Genomic DNA, 7,666 nt, shown 5'->3' with positions numbered 1-7,666 from the left:
CCCTAGACCAGCGACCCTTCTGATTCCTCACCTGCAAGACAGTTCCCGTAGTCCTTCCAGTGCAGTGTCCACTGAGAACCACCTCTGTCTACCTCGCAGGCAGCCTGGGTACCAGAAACCTGCAGCTCTATGTTTTACCTTCCATGTTAGTGTGGCTTTGCAATTCCACTGTCTTCACTTGCCTTTTTATTTATTTATTTATTTTTTATTTCCCTCGTCCCAGGTTGCCCAGTCTGAGAAATGGTCTGACCATTCATTACGGGAACTTTCTGACAGACCAGTCAACTCTCAAGAAAAACTATCCACACTGCCGGCTCTTAGATTTTCTGACGACTTCCCCCAAATCCTCACCCTGTCATTCTGTCAATTTGGAACTGCTGTATTGAAATTCTTAATCCTAATCAAGTGCCCTCCCCCACCCCACCCCCACCCCTGACACACAGCTCCCACCCTAGTTTGAAAGGCTTTAAAACGAAACTCCAGTTCTTCATAAATACTGACCTGCCTCCCCACTCCGAGACCCTGCGGAAGCCTTGAGAGGTGTCACCCCTTATCTGGGAAAGCAATATCCTTTTCCTTGTCGACAGGTTGTGGTGGTCACATCTGGGGAGCCAGCACCGGCACGATGCAGAGTGGGCGCTCTGTGAATGGAGCTGGTCCTCTGTCAGCTGTGTGCTCCCACCTGCTCCCACACGTGCTTTGTGGCAGCGAAAGCATTGCCACATCTAGAGCCAGAGACTAGGGTGAAAGTGCAACAGCAGAAGGCTGGGGTGGGGGAGGTTCTGCCTTGGAACTGAGCTTTCTGGCTCACCCTGCAGGTGGCCAGGCCTGAAACGGTACGCTGATAACGGAATCTGACCTGGGCATCTGGGCCAAGGTGAAGCAGGGGCTACGGAGAGCAAGAACCATCGTGTGTGCTCGGGCCAGGCTGGGCTCACACACCCAAACATGTGAGAAAATATGTGAGGAAACAGAGGCAGGGAGGGAGAAGTAGTGGCTCCTCTGGGGCCCCAGGGCTGGTAAATGGCACTGCCCGGGCTAGAGCTCAATCTGTCCAATTTCTAGGCCCCTGAGGGTAGCCCCCACCCCCACCCTGCCCATGCATTGTCAAAGGTGTTGCAGGGGCAGCCTGTCATTCTACCTGCCTATGCTTTAGCCATCAGTCAGCTCACTGACTACTCATCACCTCTCAATGGCCTGTGCGGGAGTGGTCAGGCAAGGGCCAGGAAAGAGAAAGTGGGGAGAAGGTCATGTGGCTCCAGTCCAGGGCACTTGAGCGTGAGGGTCCGGAATGCACAACCAGACCCAGATCTGAATGTTCAGGAGAGACAGCCACAGGTGCTGAGAAATGCTAAGGTATGCCAAGATAGCCCAGAGGGTTCTCATCCCAAGACCTGCTCTGGGTCAGCCTCTGAGGAGGAAGGCTTAGACCAAGGAGGGGCAAGGCATGGCTCCTTCTCTCTGGAATATTCCAAGACCTAGGACCACTTAAGCCTGGTGTGGACTTGGGCCAGCGAGTAGACCTCTCCGGGCCTATGTAAAGTAGGCACGATGAGCCTTACCTCTGAAGCCTGCAGGAGGGTCCCACGGGATAAAGTCTTTTGTCAACTCGAGGAGCCTTACAAATGTCAGCGCTGTCAGCGTTTGCCTCAAACTCACCAGGGACTCTATTTCCAAGTCTGGTCACTGGGCCTTAAAATAACTTATTTTCCTTCCTGTGGAAACTCGCCCCAGAATTACTTGCTCACCTCTCTCTGATCCTAGAGGCAGCACAGACTCTCAGACCCATCCCTCCAGCCTCCTGCTCCCTGTCCACACACCATCCCAGTCCCCGCCCTGTCCCGTCTCCACCCTGTCCTCACCAGCTGCCGTCCAAGGCTTCTCTTGAATATGTTTTTTTTTTTCCTAGTAACTGTCTTGTGCTAAAGAAGGAAAGGGCTTTCCCTTGATACTCGACACCCTCACTTTGCCAAGGCCATCGAGGGAACCCACAGAGGTGGAACATAAGGGAAAGGCGACAACCTGGAGACCCTGGCCCAAGGCACCCGCGCACTGGTGCCAGCAGCTGAGGAGAGGTGAATGGTGCCCTTTGGAGTTGTCCTACCGGGGGGCACATCTGGCCCTTGGACCTGTTTTGTAACAATGCTGGCTCACTGAGTGTTTTTAAGTCAGCTGCCAGTATTTAAAACGCAGGAAATTTCACATAACAGGCAGAGTTTTATTCTTTTCTTAAAAGATCAGCAAATCTGGCAACCCTCAGTTGGTCAACCCTCAGCTGGGTCTGCATAGAATATGTGCCCTGTAGGAGTCTCAGAGGGGTGACTGCTGGCTCCCCTCACCTGCCCGTGACCCCTGCTACACAGGGCATTAGGGGTATACTGGAGAAGAAGCCAAGGCTGGAATAACCACTCTGTGGGGTGAAATATTGAGCTCAAAGAAGAGCATGACTTATCCAGGGTCACTGCAGCAGGGACAGAGCTGGCTTGCCTGGCTCTAGGAGTGAGGCTGAGCTCCCTGAGCCAGTCTACTGGGGACCCAGAGGCAAGCTGCCTGGCCCCTACCCTCAAACAGCTGCTGTGCTGTGTGTCTGTTCGGCAGACATCAAACACTAGGGCAGTGATGGGGCTGAGTGCTGGGACCAGGGAGTGCCATGACTATGGACGCACGGTGAACATGCCCCAGTCCAGATAGGAAGGTAACAGTGCGAGGGGGGAGGTGAAGTCAGCAGGACTTGGTGGTAAGTCAGCTATAGGGTCAGGACTGTAAGTGGGGGGACTTCAGCATTAGACACGGTAAGCTCAGGGTGGCAGAAGGTACCCTGTGGAAGATGACTAGGAAGCTGTGAGTTCCAGGAGACAGATATGGGCTGGAGGCAGATCTCCGGGGGTCTGGGAGGCATGTGTAGATAGAAGATACCAGAAGCCAGAAGTAGCCAAACTTGCTCTGCGAGAGTGAGGAGGTCCCACCATGCATCCCAACTGAGAACAGAATAGAAAGAGAAACCTCCTGGAACTATGTTTCAGGTGCCAAAGTATGTGCGTGTGCAGAGAGGGAGAGTGTAAGTGGAAAGGCCACCAGCCTCCAGTGCTCCCATGTCCTCTGTTGAGCCCCCGAAGGACCCTCCCAGCTGCATTGTTGAGCAGCCAATCCTCAGGATGCTGGCAGATGCCTCTCTGCAGAGGACCTGGGGTGGGAGGAGGCCAGCCTCATCCTGGCTAAGCCTGGCCTCAAGTCCCACCTTCCTCCCAAGTTGCCCTGGGCCCACCGGCCAAGTCAGTTGTCTTTCTCTCTGTAGAATCCCCCTTCCAGGCAGATTCCTTCAGTCTTATCTGGGCTACAACACTGGTGACAGACAATCTTGCATTTTTTGTCCCATTACCAGTCCTATTAGTCAGTAAACTCCCCTAGGGCAGAGGTTGACCCGTCTTCCTGTCCAGCTGACCAGGTTAAGTGTGTGCTGAAATCCTCTGGGTCAGGAGACTTCGGATTCAAATATTTGCTTTGCCACATTGGAGCCATGTGGCCTGGAACAGCTAATTTAGCCTCTCAAAGCCTCAATTTCCTTCTCTGGAAGTGAGAGACCAGTGCCTACTTCTCAGTGGTGGTTCTGATAGGATTAAAGGACAGCCTAGACCTGGCAGGCTGCAGTCTCAACAGTGTTAGAGCCTGTCCCATCCTGCCCCATCAGCAACCCAAATTGATTCTTTTTTTTTTTTGGAGAGGTTTTTGCTACAGGGCACGTGCGCTTGCCAGACAGAGAGAGAGACATAGAGACAGAAAGTGAGAAATCACCCCCCAGGAGGGATGGTCACGCCACAATCCCTTCTCCTCCATTCTCTTGGGCATTCTCTTGGGCATGCACACACATGCGCCCAGCGTGAGTTTTAAGGCACCGGGTCTGGGATGCAAACTGCTGTTGACTACGTGGGAGTCCAGTGACATAGCCATTACGCTAACTGCTGGTTCCCCCAAATTGATTCTTCAGCCTCAAGGTCCAGGCTACTGGAAGCCACTCAGGCCTGCTCTATCCACTCCTCGTAAACATTATTCCCCAGCTCCAGCAGGTTCTTGCCACCTCCCAAATTCGGTGTGTTCGTGTTCTTTCCCACCTCTTAGCCTCTGCACACACTGAACTATCAGCAAGAACTATCATTCTTGCTCAGCAAACCGCTTGCTGAGTTGCACTCAGCCGGAGAGAAGGTTGGAACTTGGGGCTCCAGATGGCCTGGAGGGGGTGCGGACAGTGTGGGGGCTAAGTGCTCCAGTTCTCAGCTTGACCCAGTGCAGCATTCTGGAGGGGAGAGTCAAAGACAGGCAGGGGATCCTTGGGATGTCAGGCTTGATTGTCATTTTGGGGAAATTCCTCCTAGAGGGACCCTTGGGTGGGTCTGTAGGGAGGATAATGGCCTGTTGAAGGTCCAGCTGTTGCAGGCCTCCTGGCTGCCGCTTCGCAAAGATCTGGCAAAGAGGAGGACAGGCACTTTCTGGTGATTTCCGAGCAGGGTCAGAGACACTGTGCTGGGACTTTCTGTTCCCAGTTCTGGCCCTGGCTACCTCATCTAGACCCACCATGACCTTAACAAATAGTGACTGAGCCTGGGGGGAAGGGTGAGCCCTGAGTTCACCGGGGACTCAGGTCAGTCTTCTCAGGGCCTAAAACAAAGAGCCCACAGCATTGGCCCAAGAGCTCATTGCCTTCCCCTGCACGAGGTCTCGCTCACCTCTTTGTGCCTACATTGACTCCTTAAGAGGCCCATCCGCCCATATTAGCCAATCTCATTTCTAATCATGAGTCTCCAGTCCTTGTTAAGGTTCAGCTTCCAAATACAAAGTAATCCAAATAATCAATGCAAAGTCACCTTGGCATCAGAGACCCCGGGGTCGGGAGGGGGATTCAGGACAGGCTCCCTGCAGATCCAGGCCCCCAGGCCTGTGTTCACATTGGAGCCTTCAGTACACACTTGTGGGAAGAGGGGAGGACAGCCCTGCAGTGCAGCAGACATATCTGTACACAGGAAGCTGGGTCCTATATGGCCCACTGTGGTTCTAGTCCCCACCTGAAGGCTAGAAAAACAGACTGAGTCCACGCGCATGCATGCCCCAAACCCTGACAGGATGGAAAAATAGAAAAGCCAGGATTGTGGTGTGATCATGCCCTGTTGGGGAATGCTTTCTCCTTCTTTCTCGCTCTCTTTCTGACAAGCATACCCTCTGACAACAACAAAGAAAGGGAGGCGGGGGGAGGAGAAGAAGGAAGAAAGTAAAAGAGAAAAGGGGAAGGCCAGAAAGGGCCCTAACTCCAGTGGGAGTTTGAGCCCTGACCTTGCCACTGACTAGCTATGTGACCTTAGGTCGGTAATTGGAGTCCTCTCAGCCTTAGTTCCCACATTTGTAGATGGATATGAGAGTGCTTTGTGTGCTTAAAAGTGCTACATGTAGGAGTGGGGTCACTATGAATGTTCCTAGGAGACAGATCTCTGGGCCACAAAGCACGGTAGCCTCCTTGGATACCTTCGATAGCTCCAGTTGCCTCCAAGATGAAGTCCTTATGCCTTACGTGGCATACGAGCCCCTTGTACTGAAGCTCCAACAGCTTCTTTGGCTTAATTGCCAAAGATATTGCCCAGTGGCCCCCCCCCCCCCACCCCAACCATACTGGGCAGCTCGCTGTTCCTATTGCTACATCAGGTCCAGTCACTTGTCCAGTCATTTGTGGAGGCCATCTCTGCCCCTGCAATGCTCATCCTGTGTGGGATGTGAGGAAGGGAAGAGAAAGCCCAAGGGCAATGGCACGAAAGAAAAGGGCTTGACATCAGGCCGACCTGGGTTCTGGCCCCACTCTGTGGTTTACATGCAGGTGATCTTGGACAACTCGCTTGCCCTCTTTGAGCATCGGTTTCCTCTCTACTAGAAAAGGTGAGGGACCAGCAGATGGTGTAATGGTTATGTCTTTGACTCCCATGTAGTTGACTGTGGTTTGAGTCCCAGACCCAGTAGCTTAAAACTCATGCTGGGCACTTTTGCATGTGTGCCCAAATCCTGAGAAGAAAATGGAGAAGATGGGATTGTGATGTGGCCATCCTCCCTGGGGGGTGATTTCTCATTTTCTCTGGGGGGTGATTTCTCATTTCTTTTCTTTCTGTCTCTCTCTGGTGAGTGCACTCACCCTATGGTAAAAATCTCTCTCAAAAAAAAAAAAAAAAAAAAGAAAGCAATGGTGAGAACATTTCACTGAGTTCTCATAAATTAGGTGGTGACGCAAAGCTGGGATTTGAACCTAGGTCACTGGTTCTTTCCCTTGCCCCACCTGTCTGCCCTGGAGCAGCTCACATTTGACCACAGGAGGCTGGAGAGAGCAATAAAAGCAGCAATGGTAACAAGGAAAGATGAACCGCCAAGAGAGGGTCACACAGCATATGGGCCCTGGCAGGGAGGGGCTACATCCAACAGGGAGAATCAGCCAGGTAGGCCTCCTGGAGAAGTTGGCATTTGGAGGAGTGGGAAACAGGGTAGATTTCACCACAGAGGTAGGAATCACACAGTGTGATTGACCTTGGAGTATCTTCCACATACTTGCCTTGGTGCTGGGGCTCAGAGAGCCAGACCTGACCCTTGCTGCTCTCTGGAATGGCTGTCCCTCTGCCTCTGGTGAGCTGGGCTAGGATGCCCTCCAGACTGCTGGCCTAAATCCAGCCCCACCTGGATTCTCTGCATCCCTCAGTGCTGCCAGGCCCAGGCTGGGGCTTAGGAAAAAGGTGCAAGTGGCATCTGGTGGCCCAATGGGCTCAGCTTCCTGTGTCAGTGTAGGAGGTCAAGGGGCAGCTAGAGCACATCCAGAGCTGGGCCCTGCAAGAGCCAGAACAATGGTCCTGGGGCCGGGGCAGGGGCGGGCCAGTCTATAGTGTCTCTAAACCCACAGGATCACAGTGTGATCCTGAGAGGAAGAATCCACTCACACTCTTCCTACCAAGCTGTGGTCCCTAGACTGTGACCTCATCCTTCTAAAGTCTCTTGGGTGGCTGACCTCCCTCAGTCCTGTGAAGCCCTCACCGCTGAGCTCCTGGAAGCACATCCAGCCTCTCCTGTGTGGGCCTGAGTGAGGTTAACACAGCCAGGGGAGGATGGATAGCTGGCAGGGTCTGCCTGATCTAAAGACCCTTTGTTTATTCCACCTCCGGCAGAATCCCAAGAATTGCTGTTCCCAGAAAACAGTGCCCGCCCTCACCACAGGGCGCTTCCTCATCTCAGCCCAGCTTCCCCTTGGCCTCCTCCCCACGCACTGTGGCCCTGTGCAGGCTCTGTGGTCTCTGAATCCTTTCCCTTCTTGTGGATCTCTCCGATCCTGTCAGCGGATCTGCCTCTGCCTGACTCACTCTCACTCTCTCCTGCCTCTCTGCTTCTCCAGGCCTCTGCCACGACCCTCTCCAGGCTCATCTCCCCTTCCCTTGCTTCCCCTGCCGACACCTGTGGATCTTTGTCTTCTACACTGGCACCTTTGTCTGAATCTCTCACCTCTGCCTCTCTGGCTACACTGCTATCTCTGTCTTTCTCTGCTTCGTTTGCCTCTATCTCTGTCTCCTCGATGAGGACCAGAGGGGCTTGTCTTCTGGTTGTCCTTTTAGTCTCTCAGTTTCATCTGGAAGGTTTGGCTGGGTTCCTCGCCTGC

General features: G+C 53.3%; 1 protein-coding gene across 5 annotated transcripts in view; it reads right to left on the bottom strand.

Moving 5' to 3' along the window:
• SLCO2B1 (solute carrier organic anion transporter family member 2B1) overlaps positions 1-7,666 on the bottom strand; it is a 56,698-nt gene that overhangs the window by 48,419 nt on the left and 613 nt on the right. Inside the window, exon 1 of one of the 5 annotated variants that reach the window (XM_027774194.1) lies at positions 1,563-1,811. The exons of 3 other annotated variants lie outside the window; for them this stretch is intronic. The gene's annotated coding sequence lies outside the window, so the exon portion shown is untranslated. Of the gene's footprint in view, positions 1-501; positions 748-1,562; positions 1,812-7,666 lie in introns of those variants that run through there. One more of the 5 variants, XM_027774193.1, reaches the window with a different exon arrangement.

The sequence above is a fragment of the Tupaia chinensis genome, unplaced genomic scaffold (assembly GCF_000334495.1).
Source record: "Tupaia chinensis unplaced genomic scaffold, TupChi_1.0 Scaffold000047_1, whole genome shotgun sequence".
Classification (NCBI taxonomy): Eukaryota; Metazoa; Chordata; class Mammalia; order Scandentia; family Tupaiidae; genus Tupaia; species Tupaia belangeri.
The sequence above is the reverse complement of the archived record's forward strand: the minus strand, read 5'-3'. Positions and strand labels throughout refer to the sequence as shown.